Source organism: Amaranthus tricolor, chromosome 4, assembly GCF_026212465.1.
Source record: "Amaranthus tricolor cultivar Red isolate AtriRed21 chromosome 4, ASM2621246v1, whole genome shotgun sequence".
Lineage (NCBI taxonomy): Eukaryota > Viridiplantae > Streptophyta > Magnoliopsida > Caryophyllales > Amaranthaceae > Amaranthus > Amaranthus tricolor.
The window spans coordinates 16,688,017-16,710,461 of record NC_080050.1 but is presented as its reverse complement, the minus strand read 5'-3'; positions in this window follow the sequence as shown (position 1 = coordinate 16,710,461).

The following is a 22,445-nucleotide window of genomic DNA, read 5'->3' as shown; positions in this document are numbered from 1 at the left end:
ATTTAGATTGAACAATAAAGATCTGTTAGATTATTAGGTATGTCATTTGAGCATTAAATTTGATTTATAAGCTACATTAAATGAAATTGAACAACGAAGAAGATTGGGGTTTCTTGCTTGATTGAAGATGGTGATGGTGATGGTGATGGTGAGTTAATGATGGTAATGAACTTGAATATAGCTATAGTGTTCTTAAGTGGCGGTGGATTGGGGGCCACAAAGTTGGAAGGGCTGTGGGAGGGAGTTGCTGCCAATGGTTGTGATTGTGGAGGAGGCTTGACTGAGTTTTTTTTTTTCTTATTCTTTCCAAAATTTTTTTATTTCTATTATAATTATTTATTTCACCTTTTATTTACTTTTAAATTTTTTTTAAAGGCAAGGTGAGCTGTTTTATAGAATCTTGGTTATCTGGTGCACTCAAGGCTAACATAACCCAAAGGTGGGTTTTATTTATGATTAATCAAAAGTAAGGATTATTGTAGGGAAATCGTAAAAAAATTGGATTATTTTAGACAATTTTTCCTATGCACAAGAAATGGGAATAATAACTTCATAAGCATTCAAAAAATATATCAAAAAAGTTAAGTGAAAAAAATATATAGGTTATAAATATTAAAAAATATGTGAGAATCATAAATATTAACAAATAAGATTATTTACCATCTACCGCCTTGAAGTTTAGATATTTTAAAATAAACAGCCTCGAAGTTTTCTTTTACAAAAAACAACCTTTAAATTACCGAACACGATATCAATATAGTCATTTCACCAGTGATCTGCTAAATGACCGTTGATCTAGGTAAATGACCTTTGACTTTTAATAAAATTCATTAATCTATCCTAATTATCGAATTATCTCCAATTAAATTCTTCTTTCCCAACCTCTCCGTACCCTTCTCCAATCACCATAATTTCACCATTTTAGTTCGTGAAAGTTAAAGAGTATTTTTTTCTTCAAGCTAGCAAATCTGTGTATCAATATCAATAATAAAGACTTTCACTTTGAAAATTACAATGTTACAAGTTTAAAGGGACAAAAAACTTTTATGCTTACGTGTTTATGATTATACAAGTTGTTGATTTGATCATCTTTCAAATTAGGTTGATTATTCTATAGTATAGAACGTATGAACTTAATATAATTTCATTTGAATACTTGAACTTGTTTTGAGTCAATTTGACTTTGACTTTTTGAATGAACTTCTTTGAGCATCAATTGTAGTGGCAATTACACTAATGCAATGTTTGAAAATGATAATTTCATTTGAAAATTTAGAATTGGCTTAAATTTATTGTTTGACAAATTAAAAATTTTTAAATTTAAATTTAAATTAAATTCCACCATTGTATTTAAAGGAATTAAAATTGAAAATTTGAGAATAACTACCAAAATCTTGTCATTCTCAAATTCTTCATTTATGGTTTCATAATTGAAATCTATAATTTGAAATAAAATACTTGTTCCCCAAATATTATATAACGGGTATAAAAACATTTCTTATGTGGCAGCAACGTCACCAATGGAAGGAATTAGACAATATTAGGGGCAGTATCGAAAGATCATACCACCGGGTATTAATGGAACTGCCTTTGAATTACTGATGCATATGCTAAAATGTCGTTGTCTACAACTAATACAAACTATTGCCTTTTTTGAGAATTGAGAATATTACACTGAGACTTGGAGGACCCAAAAAAAACTATTGCCTTTAGAATACTAATACAAATGTTAAATGCCTTTGTTTACAATTATTTTAAGTAGTAGAATTTGCACTCAAGATTAGGCGAGAACACAAGAATTACCTAGCCTTCTCCTGGTAACTTTGGATACTGACTTGTCAGGATATGCTTTACCTTGGATCAAGAACTACAATACAAAAATACAAACTTTGCAAAATTACCATGAATAATACAATCTTTTACTTATTTCCCTATAATAAAGGGATTTTTCCTAGAAAATCCCTAACATGTTAAAAATCAAACTATATGTGATTATAAGAAAAAAAATTGGTAAAATTAGTTAATATACTAAAATTTTGACTATTTTTGTAATACTCTTAAAGTGCTCGTTTTCTCACGACTCCATTTTAGTGTCAAATCTCGCGTTTTTCAATTCATATTATGCACATTACTCGTGATTTTACTTTGTTCTTGTCTTCGGGTTGTTTTGTGGTTGTTTCAGGTGTTTACAAAGGCATTGAGGTCAATTTTCATGTGTTTCAAGCTTTGGCATACATATCGAGACTCCCCTCAAGGCCCTGCGAAGTTCGGAAGCTCCTTAGTACCTTAAAAAAGCTATAAAGCAAGAAAAACATTGATTCGACCGAACTTGCATTACATTCGGTCGAATTGATGCCTAATGCTCAATAGGGATTTCTTCACCAGCTGTTTTGGGTGAATAGAGATGAGATTTGGTCGAATGGATTGATTTGACCAAATGATCCATCCATTTGCCCGAATAGAGCTGCTGCAAAGATTCCTCGCAAATCTTCTGTTTTCGACGAATGAGGTTGGATTTGAATGGATTCGACTTAATGGAGTTTCAAGATTCGTCAAATGGTTGTAAAACGCTGATCGAATCGCCTGTTAATTCGGCCGAATGAAGGCTGTTTTTGCACAAATTACTTTCTATTGAAGCCAATCCTTAGGGCTATTTTTGGGCTTTCAAGACCCCTTTGTTTAGGTAGTATAAACCCAATTTTCTGTAGAAACCCTTATGCTTAATCTTTTATGCTTTCTCTACATTAAACTTTGTCATTAGATAGAATCGTAAGGTTTTCTTTCAAATTTCTACACTTTCAAGTTTATACCTTTTTACATTTGGACTTCAACCTTGGTTTTTGAATCTTCATTATGTAGCATCAATACTGGTTTATGAGTATTAGTTTCTCTATTGCTTTTGAGTTCATTCATTGTATTTTATATGCTTTCCTTTGCATTTATTTGCTTCACTAGAATAGTTATTACATCTATTTATTACTCTTGTTTATTTCATTTCATGTTTATCATTCTTATGGTAATTGCTTCATTTATTATCATTATCCTATACATTTCAACCATGTGTGAGTAGTCCTTTTAGGGGTTTGATTAGTGAAACCATAGGGAAGACCATGTTATTTATTGTTTAGGATTAGAAAAAAGATAATAATATTTGATCATTGAAACCGATACAGATCCTGCAGCTCATTGGGAGACATTGGGCGATTATATTTGTGGAATCACCAACTTCCTGTCGTATTGTTGGGTATTATTGTCTGATTTTCTCTAAACTAATATATATTCTTTCAAATTCAATCCTAGGGATCAATCTCAACCCCGTTTTCATTCCTTTGATTTACATCGCTATTTTATCTTTCTTGTTATTTTTGTTATCAGCTTTAAACTTACCTTAACCGTTAAAACCTTGCGGCGTTGAGACATAGAGTTTCTCATTATCCCTTATCCTCGTGGTTTGATCCTTACTCCACTACACTTGTGTAGTGCGCAGGTTGTTATAAATATTTTTTGATTTAGGGTTTAGCATGATGACTGTGAAAACCTGTTATCAAATTGACGCCATTATTGGGGAGGTGCGAGGAATAAAGGATTGCCAAGAGGGATGATTGATACGACCAACCTAAACACCATTAGTGCCAAGATTGAAGCAATTATAGACAAGAAGTTGTCCGAGTTGAGCCTCTTTGCTAGTAGTTCAAACGCTTCATCTCCACGTGAAAAGTACTTTGCATGCGCGATTTGTGGGGGCACTAACAATGATACTTCTTATTGTGGTGGTTAACATTTAGAGCATGTCGCAATGGTTGAGTATGGGGGTTATAATCCAGAAGCACCAGTGATTAATTATGATGGCTATGGGTATAATCTTGATCATGTTGCAACAGTTAACTACAGTGGACAAGGACAAGGGGCAGGGTAAGCGCAACAACCGTTCACCAGCCAATCCTACTGAACTCCCTTTAATTCGAATCAAAACCAAGGAAACTTCATTCCTAGGTATAACCGAAATGTATGGAGTGGGTTCAACAACCAGGGCTTTCATGGGAACCAATCGAGTGGAAATGCACCAAGACAGAGCTCAAATAGGCCACCTGGTTTTAATCAAGGACCTAGGGGTAGTTCTAATCTTCCTTTTCCGTCTACACAAGCTCATTCCGGGAGCCCACACTCACATCAAAGCCAAACCTTAAGCAATGACTACTTGGTCTCCCATGTAACTTCTCTTGCTCAATAGAACAAGAGACTAACTCAGATAAATTAGACTCTCATCCTTCAATGCAACAACTTCAAGCTCAGCAAAAGTTGTTTGAATCTCAACTCTCCCAAATGGCCAACCCTCCTCCACCTCCACTATTTTCATGTCATCCTAAATCTAACGATTCCGCTCAACCTCCACCACAGCACCCTAAGCCAAACCAACACACTGCAAAGGCCATCCATCTAAGATCTGAGACTTAGTATGACGAACCTTTATATTCGATTGATACACCTTCGGTACGGGTAGGTGATGAAAAAGGAGAATTGTGATTGAAAGAGGAGAGGAACAAGGTGAGGAGTCGAGGATTGATGGTGAAGGAAGCGAACTTGAGAAGAAAGATGATGAGAAAGAAAGAAAGAGAACTAAGGAGACGATGGGGAATGAGGACGTAAAAATGAAGAGGAACGAGGAGAGAAAAAATTTTAATTACTTGTATACTCTTCCACTTCTCTTCCCTTATAGGAGTGGAGAAGCGAATTGATGAAAAGTTCAAGAAGTCCTAGAGCACTTGCAAAAGATGGAGATGAAAACTTTGTTCCTAGATACAATGGCACAAATACCTAAGTATGCTAAGTTCTTGAAAGTCCTACTCTCTAATAAGAAGAAGCTTGAAGAAGACGTGATCAGTCTCCCCCATCAAGTTAGTTCCATCCTACAAGGATAATGCCTGCAAAAGCACAAATTCCCTGTCCATACAATTTTTCGGTTAAGTTGGGGAACCTTGAACCCAAAGGGGCGCTCGCCGATTTAGGGGCTTCAATTAGCCTTATGCCAATATCTATTGTGAAGATACGACCATTTAGCCTAATACCTTCACGAGAGATAATCCAATTGGCAGATAGGAGCCTAAAGGTTCTTGTGGAGAGCTTGATGATATACCTATCCAACTGGGAGAACTAATGGTTCATTGCGACTTTATAGTGAGGGAAATGGAAAAAGACCCCTACACTCCATTCATTTTGGGGAGATTCATCTTAAAAACATTTCGGGCTGTTATTAATTGCCATGATAAAACCATAATGGTGGAGGTAGCCTAAGTGAAGGTGGTAAACTTCCCCGGTCTAAAAGAAACCCATAGTTAAACAAGTGTGTTGACCCGATGTTGCTAATAGGGAATTTGAGAAATATCAGAGGGAAGTTGGAGCTGGGTGTTCAGAGTACAATGACGATGTTTGTGAAGAAGAGGAGCAGTTGGAAGAACAATCGAAAAAACCCATGGATGTTCAAGCAAAGAAACTAAATTTGAGCCAATCTGTGTGGCTAAGGTGGGTATTTTCAATGAGGGGGAGAGTTCTATGCCTTCGCCCAAGGTAATTGTGAAACCCCTACCTTCTAGCCTTAAATATGTATATCTTGATGTTGATAAAAGAAGTCTGGTTATAGTGAGCTTTGAGCTCTAAGACACTTTGCTGGAAAAATTGCTTGTTTTACTTAGAAAATATCAAAATGTCATTTGGTACTCACTTGATGATATAAAAGGGGTTATTCTGACCCTTATTATGCACTAGATTCATCTAAAACATTTCTCCTCCACTGAGCCAAAAAAGAGGCCAAAAACCAACATAAAAGAGGTACTTAAGGATGAAATCCTTAAAACCCCTCAAGGTTGGCATCATTTACTCGATTTCTTATAGTAGGTGGGTTATCCTTATTCACGTTGTTACAAAAAAGGGAGGAATGATCATCATCAAGAATGACAAGGGTGAGATGATCCTGACAAGGGTGAGATGATCCTACCAAGAGCCACCATTGGATGGCGAGTTTACATTGATTATCGCAAAGTCAACAAGGCTCTAAGGAAGGATCATTTCCCTATTTCCCTTTCATTGATGAGATGCTCGAGAGATTAGCAAGGCACAAATACTTTTGTTTTCATGTTTACTCGAGTTTCTTTTAAATTCCTATCCACCCCGAGGACAAACAGAACAAATTTTACTTGTCCATTTTGGACTTTTGCTTATAGGAGAATTCCCTTTGGATTGTGCAATGCTCCATCCACTTTCTAGAGATGCATGTCTCCTAGATTTGCTGATATATTGGAAGACTTCAGGGATGATTTTTCTATTGGAGGTTTTTCTTTTGATATGTGCTTGACACATCTTAAAAATGTTTTTATGCAGTATCAAGAGACGAATCTGGTGTTGAATTGGGAGAAGGACCACTTTATGGTGCAGGAAGGCATTGTCCTGGGCCATAAAGTGTCCTTCGAAGGCATTGAGGTGGACCCTACTAAGATAGATGTTATAAGGAACCATCCTGTACATAACTCGTCACATGAGTACAGTCCTTTCTTGGGCATGCATGCTTATACAAGCGTCTCATCTTGGGATTTTAGGCCTTAGCTAATCCTTTGAATTAATTGCTTCAAAACGATGTCGAATTTAACTTTGATGAGAGATACGTCAATGCCTTCAATCATTTAAAGCAAGGTTTGTTCTCTGCGCCAATTGTACAAGCTCCTGATTGGAGCTTACCATTTAAACTAATGTGTAATGGAAATTATATTTCTATAGGTATAATTCTCGAACAAAAAAAGGAAGGTAGGCACCATGTCATATGCTATATTAGTAAAACACTGGATGCATCACAGCGCAACTACACTACGACAGAGAAAGAGATGCTGGCGGTAGTTTATGCTTTTGAGAGACTACGCCAATATCTAATATGCTCCAAGGTTGTCATGTTCACGGATCACTCGACCTTGAAATTCTTGATGACAAAGAGGAAATGAAAGCCAAGGTTGATCCGTTAAGTTCTCCTGTTCCAAGGGTTCGATTTTGAGTTTAAGGATATAAAGGGAAGTGAGAATGTGGTAGGTGACCAACGTCTAGGTTACTTGAGCTTAATAATGACTCTTTTCCTATCCATTGATATGAGTGAAAAAGCTTCTACGTCAACTTTGATCGTGGGAAAGGCTTCTTAGTTCGCAGACATTTCCAATTATCTCGCTCGTGGAGCCTTACCAGAATTTAAGTGTAGAGCCAAGAAGAAGGCGTTCTTTGGGAAAGTTGGAAATTTCTTCTGGGATGATTCGTATCTATTTCATGTATGTGCCAATAATGTCATTTTCCGCTGTATTACTGAGGAGGAGGTCCCAAAAGTCCTCGCTCATTTTTATTCATATACCTGTGGCGAATATCGTGGTATTGTAAACACTGCTGCAAAGATTAACACCTCTGGATTTTATTGGTTGACTCCCCATAAGGACATAGATTAGTTTTTGAAGAGTTGTGGCAGGTCTCAGAAGGTTGGAAATATCTCTATGATGAATGAAATGCCTTAGAAATACATCCCAAGTGTGAATTTTTTGATTGTTGGAGTATTGACTTCATGGGTCCCTTTGTATCGTCCAATGGCAACCAATACATTTTGATAGGGATAAATTATGTATCTTAGTGGGTGGAGACCATCTCCTCACCTACGAATGATCACAAAGTAGTAATGAAGCTTTTTAAGAGCATAATCTTCCCTAGGTTTGGTGTTCCCACTTTGAGAAGAATGAACTAAACAAGTTGTTGAAGAAGTATGGAGTCGTGCATAAACTTGGTGCGCCCTACCATCCCCAAACACAAGGGCAGGTGGAGGTCACCAATAGGGAAATAAAGCGGATTTTGGGCACACCAGACATGCTACAAAACCCTAATTGGCACCACCTCATTCTGGCTTTTGTATGGAAATCATGTCATTTGCCAGTAGAATTGGAATGTAGATCTTAGTGAGCGATCCAAACCCTCAATTCGGACCCTACCCTATCCAACGAGAAGCGACCTACGAAATTGAGGGAGTTGGAGGAATTGAGGCTTGATGCGTTCCCCAACATGTACATCTACAAGGAGCGAACTAAGCGTTGGCATGACAATGGATCCTTTAAGAGAAAGTTCCTTGTAGGAGACAAAGTACTACTTTTCACCTCGAGAGGCAAGTTCTTTCCCAGGAAGCTAAAATCATGGTGGTCAGGGCCTTTTGAGATCTCACAAGTTTTTCCAAATGGTACGGTCGAGCTAAAGGACCCGAATGGTGGTAGTTTCAAAATCTTCCATAAGAGCAAGTTACATAAGGGCATGTACCTTTAAGAGAATGTAATTGATTGACGTTGGAAACTCATTAGGATGAGCTTGTCTTTAAGTGGTTGTTCTTTGGTGTTCTTGTGAATGTTGACTTTGAGTGATAGTTTGTTGATGCTCTTTTGAGAGTTTATGTTGTTTTGAGTCTTGTTTTGGGTGGTTGGCCCCAGGTGAGTCGAGTTGAACAAAGTTAAACAAAGCACTTACGGGAGGTAACCCTGTTTACTTTTGGATTTTCTTACTTGGATTCAATTTATGAGACATTCTTGGTTTGGGAGTGGAAGTATTATATCCTTAGTTCAAGGTTTGATATTGTCAAAGAAGAGTCACATTCGGGGGAATGAAAGCCATTCGGCTGACTGAGGGATGCCATTCAGTCGAACGTGTTGAAACAATGATGATTAGCTTTTAATGGAGTTCTGAATTTGGCGGAGAAGTGAAAATTTGAGGGAATTAAGTCCATTTTGTAGGAATGCTAATAGATGATCGAATACAACAAGAGGGGAGGGTGAATTGTTGTGTAGTATGTTTAAGATTTTCGCCTCTAATTTTTGCGGAATTATGTTAAGTAAGGAACAAAAACTTAAACTTAAAGACGAAAAGAAAAAATAATAAAAGGAGACAAGAATTTTACGTGGAAACCTTCTTGGCCTAATAAGAAGGAAAAACCACGACCCCCCGGGATTTCAAAATTCTCACTATGTTAAGGCAATCAATTACAATTACACATAACAATGTTTTGCTTCACTTGAAGCTTCTCAATTCTCTAAGTGCTTTTCTCAAAGCTTCTCTACTTAGGCCTACTTCTCTTCTCTTCTCTTTCTCTCCTTCTCTTTCTCTTCTCTCGATTCTATTCTCTATTCCCTTAGACTTCCCACAAGTCTAATTACAACAAAACACTCAATTACCCTTTACAAGGCCAATTCTCATGAAGATCAAAATTAAATAGTTGCTCAAGAAAAATATTATAAATTAATTGGCATTAAAAACTTAGAATATTTTTCTCAATTAAATTTCCCTTTTTATGGACACTCTCAATACCTTTTTTTTTTTTAAATGAACCGTAATTTCCCTCTTTTATAAGGGGAACAGCAGACAGTGCACTCAGCCCACGTTCTCCATGAAATGCACTCATCACATGACTTCCATAACAAACTTGCTCCCAAAGAAAACGGGAAGTTAGTTGAAAGTAGGAGTGGAATGTAACTGCTGTATGCTTGCACGGTTAAAACTACATGGAACAAAGAAGATCCTAAATTGTAGGAGACCAATTCAAAGAATAAAACAAGTCTCTTGAACATCCGAGTTTATAGGAGATAAACAAGGAATTGATCTTTTCCATGTTTTTAGGCGAATTAAAATCATTTTGCCAATTAATAAATAAGTTTAATTAAGCAACTAATTAAATTTTAACCTTTTACATTAATTAAAAACAGAAATCATAATTTTCGTAAATTTCAGTCAATGTCTTCTTCAGACCTGCATCGTGGGGAACAGCGCACTGTCTCTATCTACAACTATTCGTCAGAACTTCAACTCTAGGAACAGAACACTGTTTTCCAGAGCAATTGCCCAACTTCTTGGATATTTGAGACATGTACATCTTCCACGAATCAAGTCATAGGCTTCATCAACGATTCACATTAAATCGGATATATATACCTACAAAACAATCTCTAATAATATGTTTGTTTATTTAAAAGTAAAGTCATCATCAAAACCTTAAGAGGCCAACAAATTCCCCCTTTTTGATGATGGCAAACTTTATAAACAAACTTAAGTGAAAATCGAGTAAAACAAAATACATAGAGCATACTAGAGATTAAAGTAACTCTAATTAACTTAGCAAATCACTTGTTAAAAAATAATTTACCAAGTCATTCATAAACAAACAGTTTACTCGAAGATATCAAATAGTTTTTCAAAAATTTTTAAAATAGAATAACTTGAAACTTAAATGGAATAAACTAAGTTAGACTAAAATGAATAAACTGACATAATTAAAACTAACCTAATTAAACTATAATAAACAATTAAACTAAAATAAACCTAACATAACTTATTAAGTATTTTCATAGAAACAAATATTCATGAGATATTCATGAGAACTTCAACAAACTTAGCAACACAGAGGATCACTAAACTAGCATAAACACAGCAGCACATTATCATCCATAAGAATCAATATAAATCAACCAAGATATGTAACTGTGTATTCACTTCTCCTCTTAAGTTTGTGCATAATGTTCCCCCTTTTGTCATCAGTCAAAAAGAATTGGAAGTTATCAAATCTCAGCACAAACCATATAGATTTGTTAATGATGAAAACGAGAAACAACAATAATAAAAGCAAGTGCTATCAACAATGATCAAACCTGCATAGAGTTAATTGTCACAGACCATGAAAATAAAAGCAAAGAAAGAAAAGTAGTAATTGTTCAACGTTACAACAACAATGTACCCCAGATGGTACAAAGTAAAAGGTGAAATTGTTTGATTAATATACAGCCAACAAATCATATGGGAAGAGGGTTTAGGGAGCAGTCTCTTCTTCATCAACGAACTCAGTCTGTACTTCTACTGTGTCCAACTTGGCACCAAGACGGTTCTCCATCTGGTTAAGCTGATCAACAATTGAAGCAAGGGAGACACGAGTTTCGTCTTCAAATGCAAGGAAGTGAGACTGGAGGTCATTTAGCTTAGAGAGGACAGAGTCTAAAGAAGCTGCAGGAACAGATTCATAGTTAGTACAACCTACATCAAGTGAAGTGTGTGACTGAAAAGGTGGTGGTGTAGACTGTATTGGTGATGGAAGTGGTGATGGATTGTGATGTGGTGATGATGTGGTTGGCTTGGGAGAGGGAGGTTCATTTGAAGTAGGCTCAGGAATGGTTTCAGTGATATAATCAACCATTGCAGCCTTTCGTTTTGAAGCAAGTCTCCTACTCTTCCTTTGAATAGCTTTACCCTTCCTCCTTAATGCAATCACAACCTCTTCATCACTGGAATCATGACAGAGATCATGAGGCATTTCTTCTCCTAAAGCTTCTTCCTCTCCTTGTTCCCCCTCAGTTCTTGTTCCCTCCTCCTGTTCCTCCTCTTTTTCTGCTTCATTGGGAACAGGTCCTTGTTTTTCCTCTACTTCTTCTTCCTTTTCTTTTTCTTTTTCTTTTTCTTCTTCTTTTTCTTTCTTTATTTTTACTTCTTTTTCAATTTCTTCTTCTTCTTCCTCCATTTCCTCCTCATCAGAACCTACATCAATTATTTCTTCTGATTCGTTTATTAACACCCCTTCATTATTTAATTTTAGATGCAAATTTTTCAGACACCGTGCACCAATTTTCATATTGGGTCCCATTGGGAACTCCAGCCCATCCAATGGTACCCCAAGCTTACGAAAAATCCATGTCAATAGCCCCCCATAGCCCACAACATTCTTCTTCTCTATACAGTCGGATAAATGCGATATCATTAAAGATGGAAAATTGATTTTGATTTGATTATCCATGCAATAAATCAGAGTTGCATCACGCAGACTCACCTCACTCCTCTTGGAGTTTCGGGGCAAGATGAATCTTCGTGCTACATTATAGAGTAATTTATGCAATGGAGACAACACATTGTGACTGATTTTACCCCTTTTCTGTTCAACCCCTAAAAACTTAAAAATGGTTAATTCATTTATTCCAGAAAAGACTATCTTAGCACCAACACTGTATGTATCAAACCCTACATTCGGAGTTTTAAACCATTCTGCCAACAAAGCGCTGTTAAACTCTATTTTAATGTTCCTTACCACACTGGAACACATACCACAATCATTTGAGAAGTTTGAAATAAACTCTCTCATGATGTTTGGGAAGATGGAATTACAACTATATTCTGTCATTAAAACCTCCCATTCTTGAAATTTTAAAATGTTATGAAGTTGTGGAAAGTAAGTAGAGTCATACCAGAACTTATCGACCCCAAATCCAACAGACATCTCCTTAGCAACCTCCTCGGCACAGTTAGGGTCAACTTGCTTCAAACGTTTGGCAGTTTTGGATGATGATTCACTTTTTGGTGTGAATGATTTGCGTTTTGGTCGAATGTTGTCAGAGGTTTCTTGTGATGGTGATGGTGATGGTGATGGTGCATCTTTTAGCAATGGGGATGGATGAACAATGTTTAAGGGTGTAGGCTGGATGGTTTGGTGGGATGTAGATGCTTTCTTTCCTGATTTAGAAGTTTTCTTGCTTGATTTTGGTGTTTTCATGTTTGAATTTTGAAAGGTTGAAAGAAGAAGGGGGACGGTTTCTTGAGACGGTTTTTGAAGAAGTAAGATGATGGTTTGAGTGATTTGATGTGGTAAAGGGTTTTTAAAGTAGGCTGACGGTTACCTCACGTCCCTTCTCATCAATGCCATTCATCATGGCTTTTGATTTTGAAAGATTGTGTGATTTTGTGTTTAAACCGTTTCCCATTTAATTTTTAATTTAAGTTGGCCGTACAATTTTTTTAAGAAAATGTGAAATATGAATAAATTGTGAAATATGAAAAATAAAATATGAAAATAAAATAAAAGAATGAATTATGATATTATGAATGTTATGAAGAAGATAATGAACATATTGCTGTGGTCTGATCAAACTAACAACATGCAAACGTGAAAACATTCATAGTACAAACTTTATTACGTGTTTACCTGATCCATGCAATAATTGATTTTCAATCAAGATATTGAGATTGATTCCTGACCTTTTCATTCTCATGATGCTTCATTGGGAAATATATGCAACTAACTTTAGTGGAGCTTGATCATACCAAGTTCCAATCTCATCTTTTCATATTGTTCCCTAGGAAGTGGTTTGGTCAGAATATCTGCAACTTGTTCATTAGTGTTAACATGCTTTAATACAATATTTTTGTGTTCTACGTTATCCTTAAGAAAATGATGTCTAATATGTATATGTTTAGCACGTGAATGATGCACTGGATCTTTAGATATACATATGGCACTGGTATTATCACAATAGATAGGAATGCATTCAACTTTAATACCAAAATCTCTAAGTTGCTGTTTTATCCAAAGCATTTGGGAACAGTAAGCTGCTACTGCTACGTATTCAGCTTCTGCAGTGGATAATGCAACCGTGTTTTGTTTCTTGGAACTCCATGAAACTAAACATGAGCCAAGAAATTGTACCATACCTGATGTACTTTTTCTATTAACAAGATCACCTGCATAATCTTCATCACTAAAACCTTTTAAATCATAAACATCACTTTTAGGATAAAATAGGGACAAGTCGTCTGTTCCCTTCAAATATCTCAAAATTCGTTTGACTGCAGTGAGATGTGATTCTTTAGGATTTGATTGAAATCTAGCACATAAACCAACACTAAAGGAAATATCAGGTCTACTTGCAGTTAGATACAATAAAGACCCTATCATGCCTCTATACATAGTTTGATCAACATTAGTTCCATTTAGGTCTTCATCTAGTCTAACATTGGTAGCCATAGGTGTATGATTGGTTTTAGCATTATTTAGTCCATATTTCTTAAGAAGTTCTTTGATATATTTTTGTTGATGAATAAAAATACCATTTTCAGTTTGTTTAATTTGCAAACCAAGAAAGAAATTTAGTTCTCCCATCATGCTCATTTCAAATTCTGTACCCATAAGGTTAGCAAATTCTTTACATAATAAATCATTAGTAGCACCAAAAATAATATCATCAACATAAATTTGAACAACCAAAATATTAGAACCTTTATTCTTAAAGAACAAGGTTTTGTCGATTTTTCCTCTTACAAAGTTATTTTGAATTAAAAACTTTGAAAGTCTTTCGTACCATTGCCTAGGTGCTTGCTTCAAGCCATATAGGGCTTTGTCAAGCTTGTAGACATGATTAGGACAAGAGGTATTCTCAAAACCTGGAGGTTGTTTTACAAAAACTTCTTCATCAAGATAACCATTTAAAAAAGCACATTTCACATTCATTTGATATAGTTTAAAATTCATGAATGCAGCAAAAGAAATTAAGATTCTAATAGCCTCTAACCTTGCTACTGGAGCAAAAGTCTCAGTGTAATCAATACCTTCTTGTTGATTATATCCTTTAACCACAAGTCTAGCTTTATTTCTAACAATTATTCCATGCTCATCAAGCTTGTTTCGAAATACCCATTTCAAACCAATAACTTTCTTGTTTTTCGGTTTGGGTTCCAAGTGCCACACTTTATTTCTCTCAAACTCATTCAATTCATCTTGCATGGCAACTATCCAATCGGAATCCTTTAAAGCTTCCTTGTGATTTTTAGGTTCAAGTGATGATAGGAACGCAAAGTGTGCACAAAAGTTTCTCAATTGAGATCTTGTTTGTGTTCCCTTATTTATATCACTTATAATCGAATCAAGAGGATGATGTCTTTGATACTTCCAAGGTTTAGGCACAAATTCTCGTGAAGGAACAGTAGCATGTTCTTGTTCAGCAACTTGATTGACATTCTGTTCTGCTACTGGATCATTTTGCTCATCTGTGGGAACAGCTGGATTGGGAACAGTCTGCTGGTCCTGTTGTGCTGGCAGTTCCTGGATTTGGTCAGTTTCTTCTGCTTCTTCTTGTATCGACTGTTCATCTGCTGTTCCATGATCTTGCATTTTAATTCCTTCATCATCATCTTCCAAATTTGCAAGACCTATTTTAATATTACTTGTTTCCTGTTCACTTGTTGAAAAGTTAGTTTCATCAAAGATTATGTGAACAGACTCTTCTACACACATTGTTCTCTTATTATAAACTCTGTAAGCTTTGCTTTGTGATGAATAACCGAGACATACTGCCTCATCACTTCTTTCATCAAATTTACCTATGTTTCGTTTTCCATTTACATGAACAAAACATTTGCATCCAAACACGCGAAAATAGGAAATATTTGGTTTAACACCTTTAAGCAATTCATAGGATGTCTTTGAAGTGATTGGTCTAATTAGTACTCGATTCAAGGTATAGCATGCAGTATTAACGGCTTCTGCCCAAAAATTTCTAGGTAGACCACTAGCAATCAACATGGTCCTAGCCATTTCTTCTAAAGTCCTATTTTTCCTTTCTACCACTCCATTTTGTTGTGGTGTTCTAGGTGCGGAAAAATTGTGATTTATGCCATGTTCATTGCAATAATTCATGAAGTTTGAATTTTCAAATTCCTTACCATGATCAGACCTTATGTGAACAATTTGATTATTGGTAGATTTTTGTATTTTATTAGCAAAAGAGACAAACTCATCAAAAGCTTCATCTTTGCTTGCCAAGAATAAGGTCCAAGTGAATCTACTGTAATCATCAACAGCAACAAACACATACTTTTTGCCACTACGGCTCTGTGTTCTCATTGGTCCACATAAATCCATATGAATTAATTCCAATGGTGTAGTGGTAGTCACAATGTTCTTTGATTTGAAAGATGACCGCACTTGTTTTCCTTTAGCACAAGGATCACACATTTCATTTTTAAGAAACTTTATCGCAGGTAATCCTCTTACTAGGTCTTTTGATCTTAAGGTGTTAATCAATGAATAACTAGCATGACCTAGACGCTTGTGCCAAAGAAGTGGGTCTTCTTCAATAACACTTAAACACGTTAGACTGTTTCTGGGAACAGTGTCCAGGTCCACCACATAGGTGTTCCCTTTTCTGATTCCCTCCAGCACAGGGTCTCCTGTACTGTTCCTAGAAATTATGCAACGTTCAGAAGTAAACTTAACAGAGTTACCTTTGTCGCAAAATTGAGAAATACTTAACAAATTGTGTTTTAAATTCTCGACTAAAAATACGTTATCAATGGCATGGGAACTAGACCTTCCAACCTTTCCTTTGGCAATTATCTCACCCTTCATGTTGTCACCGAAGGTTACTGTTCCCCCATCATAGGCTTCAAGTGAGAGAAATTTAGATTTGTCACCCGTCATGTGCTTGGAACACCCACTGTCGAGATACCATGAGTTGTTCCCCCTCACTTGAACCTGCAAAGCAAATTAATGGTTAGGTACAGGAACCCATTTATCCTTGGGTTCCTTGTCGACAATACTTGAATCATCTTTCTTAAGCTATATTTGTTCGACATAATTTTTATTTGCTTTGATATGTTGTTCCTTCTTTATACACTGATGTTTCAGGTGTCCACTTTTACCACAGAAGGAACAGACTTTACTACTAGGGAGATCTACGTATACCTTTTTCTTTTTATCATTCTTAACATATCCTATACCTTCTTTACTCTTGGTTTTAGCATTAAGAATCCATTTGGGAATTTCATTGATTTTCCCTTTTCCTCTTAAGTTAATTTGATCTTTTAGGAATTTATTTTCCTTTTTACTTAATTTTAATTTTAATTTTATTTCTTGAACTTCCGAGCTAAACTCATGAATGGTTTTATCATTTTCAACCGATTTTAATCCTAACAATTTGCTTTGATTCAATTCAATATTAAGAGTGATAAATTCCTGTTTTAATTTCTCCAACTGTTCTTTCAAAATGATATTCTTATCTAATAAATCAAAAAATCTACTTTGTACATCGATTCTAAAGGAATTTAGATATGAGATATGATCTTCACTTAAGTTAAGATCTTTCTCAATTTGGAGACACTTAGTTGTTTTTTCATCCAGCTTTTCTTGTGTCTCTAAAAGCAATTTGATTAATTTATTCTTACTTATGTTGGACAGTTGTTTAGGAGATGGACCAGAAGACATTACCTCTTTTTCTTTGGATTCTTCATGAGATGCCATAAGGCATAGGTTAGCTGTTTCCTCTTCCACTGGAGCTTCTGTCTCGGCCTCGCTCTCCGTATCTCCCCAAGCTGCTATCATTGCTTTTCTAAAATCAGTTTTAAAGTTTCCCTTCTTATATTGTCTTCCAGCTTCTCTTGCTTTTCCCTTGCCCTTCTCATTTTTCCATTGAGGGCAATCCTTGATGAAGTGTTCAGTGCTCCCACACTTATGGCATTCAAAGTTTGTCTTCAAGTTCGTTGTTCCCTTCTCTTTATTATTTCTTTGATTTCCATATCTTCTGTTCCTGAAGAATTTTTTGAATTTTCGAGCCAACAGTGCTGCTTCCTCTTCACCAGTTTCTGATTCATCGCTATCATCTGCTGCTAGAGCCAGTCCTTTATTTCGGGAACTGTCCGCTGTTCCCAAATGCAATTCATGGGTCATTAGAGAACCAGCCAGCTCTTCCAAATTAAACTTGGTGAAATCTTTGGACTCCTGGATGGCAGTGACCTTTGCTCTCCAGCGTTCGTCTTGAGGAAGACTCCTAAGTACTTTCCTAACTTGTTCATCAACGGGAATAATTCTACCAAGAGAGACTAATTCATTCGTAATGTTTGTGAACCTAGTGAACATCTCTTGAATGTTTTCCCTCGGTTCCATGACGAATCTTTCATATTTGGACATTAGCAAGTCAATCTTGGATCTCTTTACTTCACTAGTACCTTCATGGGTAACTTCTAGCAGGTCCCAAATCTGCTTAGCGGTTTTGCAACCCATAATTCGATTGTGCTCATTTGGACCAAGCCCACAGTGAAGTAACTTGATAGCAAGAGCGTTCATCTCCATCTTTTGAAAATCTTCCTTTTCATATTCAGTGATTGGCTTTGGAATTACTTCGTTATTGGGGTTGAAGGTCGTCACCTCGAAGTCTCCAATTTCAATGACTCTCCATACTTGGTAATTTTCAGCCTTTATGAATATTTCCATTCTATTTTTCCAGTAGGTATAGAATTTCCCATCGAACATAGGTGGCCTTTGTGTAGAGTACCCTTCTTCCATGCGTTCGTTCATCTTCAACATCTTGACAGGGAACAGGATACTGCTCTCAGGGTTTCCTGATTAAATGAGGAACAGGGCTCTGATACCAATTGTAGAAATGCTAATAGATGATCGAATACAACAAGAGGGGGGGGGGGGGGGTGAATTGTTGTGTAGTATGTTTAAGATTTTCGTCTCTAATTTTTGCGGAATTATGTTAAGTAAGGAACAAAAACTTAAACTTAAAGACGAAAAGAAAAAATAATAAAAGGAGACAAGAATTTTACGTGGAAACCATCTTGGCCTAATAAGAAGGAAAAACCACGACCCCCCGGGATTTCAAAATTCTCACTATGTTAAGGCAATCAATTACAATTACACATAACAATGTTTTGCTTCACTTGAAGCTTCTCAATTCTCTAAGTGCTTTTCTCAAAGCTTCTCTACTTAGGCCTACTTCTCTTCTCTTCTCTTTCTCTCCTTCTCTTTCTCTTCTCTCGATTCTATTCTCTATTCCCTTAGACTTCCCACAAGTCTAATTACAACAAAACACTCAATTACCCTTTACAAGGCCAATTCTCATGAAGATCAAAATTAAATAGTTGCTCAAGAAAAATATTATAAATTAATTGGCATTAAAAACTTAGAATATTTTTCTCAATTAAATTTCCCTTTTTATGGACACTCTCAATACCTTTTTTTTTTAACTGAACCGTAATTTCCCTCTTTTATAAGGGGAACAGCAGACAGTGCACTCAGCCCACGTTCTCCATGAAATGCACTCATCACATGACTTCCATAACAAACTTGCTCCCAAAGAAAACGGGAAGTTAGTTGAAAGTAGGAGTGGAATGTAACTGCTGTATGCTTGCACGGTTAAAACTACATGGAACAAAGAAGATCCTAAATTGTAGGAGACCAATTCAAAGAATAAAACAAGTCTCTTGAACATCCGAGTTTATAGGAGATAAACAAGGAATTGATCTTTTCCATGTTTTTAGGCGAATTAAAATCATTTTGCCAATTAATAAATAAGTTTAATTAAGCAACTAATTAAATTTTAACCTTTTACATTAACTAAAAACAGAAATCATAATTTTCGTAAATTTCAGTCAATGTCTTCTTCAGACCTGCATCGTGGGGAACAGCGCACTGTCTCTATCTACAACTATTCGTCAGAACTTCAACTCTAGGAACAGAACACTGTTTTCCAGAGCAATTGCCCAACTTCTTGGATATTTGAGACATGTACATCTTCCACGAATCAAGTCATAGGCTTCATCAATGATTCACATTAAATCGGATATATACCTACAAAACAATCTCTAATAATATGTTTGTTTATTTAAAAGTAAAGTCATCATCAAAACCTTAAGAGGCCAACACATTTGACCGAATGAATGATGCCATTCGGTCTAATGATGGTGACAACAAGGCTAACCAACAAAAATTTTCTAGAAAGGCCGAATGAAAAAGCATTCAATCGAATGAGTAGCATTTGAGCGAATGAGAAAGTGATTCTGTCGAATGAGTTGGTAAACCTGGGGTTACACTGTTCGATATTTGGCCAAATAGGGCCCTGTATTCAGTCGAATGACACCTATTCAGCCAAATGATTGCTATAGTCGAATGGCACTTCATCCGAATTTTCTATCTTCATTTCCCCATTCCCCCTCATTATCTTCCTCTCTCATAAATCCCTATCCTCTCATCTCCCTTACTCCACCACTAACCACCACCAACACCAATCAAACCACCCTCCAGCTTCCCGACACTCCAATTACCACTCCCAACACCTAAACCCACCTCTCACACAACCATCGGACCCCGTAGAATTCTAAGGTTACGTTTCAAGAGATATAAAACCTGACGAGAAGGATCCTCCTCGGAGCTACAAGGGAAGAGTAACCAGCTGCACCACTTCCATTGCCCAAACAACCACGACGTCTCCATGGCAAAGAACTTTGGTTTGAAGAAGACTATAGAACAGTGGTCTTCACATCGATGGAGCAATTTAACCTTTTTTAACGGTTGAAGGTACGCAAAATCAACTCTACCTGGTACTTAGATCTTTTAATTCTGCCCTGCAGAACTAGTTAAACATGTGGCACCCTATCCACAAACTTTTAATTTACGATTTTCTCAGTTCTGTGAGCCCATGTGATGTGAGCATGAGGGTAGGTTGCATTTGTCCTTTTAGTTGAGGAATGTGACCTACTATTTAGATCATGCTACCTTTTGTACTGTTTTTGCCTTGTCCATGAGCCTAAACAACTGGACAACACTTGTGTTGCTGAGTTGTGGCCTAAGAAGGCTGGCCGTATTGTTTTTCTGAATAGGAACATTTGTGCATCTGATGTGCAACACCTCTTCGTAAGGGTGCTTTTCAAGTTTTCCCACGAGACGGAAAACCCTTCCCCTAGCCTTTACCTTATGTGAAACCAAGAGGTGCAATTCTTACACCGATATATAGCGCCACACGTCGACACGGCGATTAGCATTATAATGACCTTATGGAAATTTCTGAACGCCGCCGCAACCCTAGTTGTTAAGACCGACTTATAGTTGGGAAGCATATATACTGCATCACAAAATACTTAGAGGTAATCAATCGGTAGAGTTCAATAAAAGATTTGCCAATCAAACTACACTCCACGAGTAGTGCCTTGTGAGAACTGGCTTTATTAAAACAGACCCTCTACGACGCTGGTATCTCAAATACCACACCATTCCCCTCCACTCTAACCAATTGCCTCCCAACTTACAATTTTCAGACTCCTACCTCCATGACAACGATGTGCCGAGGTACACCGTCGATCCTCATCTTAGGCCCCCTCCTTCTCATATCATTCTATGCGCGACCTTGTCCTCAATACCCAAGCCCATCACACTGCTCGCCTCGATCACGTCGAGCAAAACTTTGAGAGGGCAAGATACCCCTACTATGACTTCGCCTACCGCTCCTACATGGTTGGCAAAAGCATGGCTCTTTCCTCTTGCTACCGTCCGACTTGAAAATTATTATGAAATATCCTTGAATCATGGGTTTGATTGGCTGCGAATGGGTAGGTGTAGGTTTAACAATTTGACCCCACCTGCCCCTAGAATGACTGTTGGAGGGGACTATAGGATGGACATTGAGGGTAGGGAAGAAGAAGAGGGTGTTGAAGAGCATGTTGACCTTGGGGATGAGTGTTCCATTGGTGATGAGTAGTGTTTGTCCTTTGAGTCCCTTAGCACCGAGGACAGCTTCAGGCCGTCTTGGGGGGGTATATCCTTTACCTTCTATTCATCACTTTATTGTTTGGTTCTTGGTCTTTTGTTCTATATGGTTGTTGGTTTTGCTCTCTTTGTTGGTTTTTCTTTGTTGGTTGGTTTTGTTTTCTTGGTATTTTTTCTAACTCCTTCTACTCTTATCATGGTGATAAGTTTCATTTGTTCTTTGGCTCCTTCTACGCTCATCCTTGTGTTGAGTTCCATCTGCTGTGATAATTGATAGGAGGTCGAATACTCTCTAGAGGGGGGGGGGGGGGGTGAATAAAGAGTATAGACGTTTAAAGTTTTTGTCTGGAAGAATATCTCAAGAGATTGAGTGACCTTTCAAAAATGTTTTCTGAGACATTTTATAAGTCGAGTAATAAAATTATAACCTATGTGCGGAAAATAAACTTTAAAGAATAACACATGATATGTTAACGTTATCGGTTCTAAACAACCTATTCCCAACCTATGGGTTCTCTTTCAACCCGTAGGATTTCAACGCCTTTTATTAATCCGACTTTAAGACAAACTAGAAGATCTCACTATCTTCTCTCACCAAGTTCTTCCCCTTGAAGAAACGTCTTACAAGTCCCTTTAATAAAAGCAAATCTCAATCTCTCAATAGAGATTACAAGTTGAACACTTTAAAAAGTATTCTAAGTTAGGCGTATTAAACTATAAAATAATCTAACTCTTTTTAACACTTAAGCCTATTACAAATTGTAAGAGCTAGATGAACTAAGAATTACAACTCATTTTAAAACTTAGAGAATATTAGATCTTATTACAAGAGAGAAAGATGTAAGAAGAGGTGCATAAAGGTGTATCCTTCATTCTGAAATGAAGCCTTGTATTTATAGATGTTACGCCTCAACATCTCCTTGAAGAGCAAGAAAGCTTCATCCGTTAATTTTGTTGATCTGGATATTCTGTGCCAGTCTTCAAGACCTTGAGATTTATTTCAAACTTACGAGTACTGACATCTAAGATAATTTCATCATTGTGTGCTGTAATTTGTTTTTAATAACCAATGTTGTGCTGCCACGTTAGAAATCATACCAGATAATGA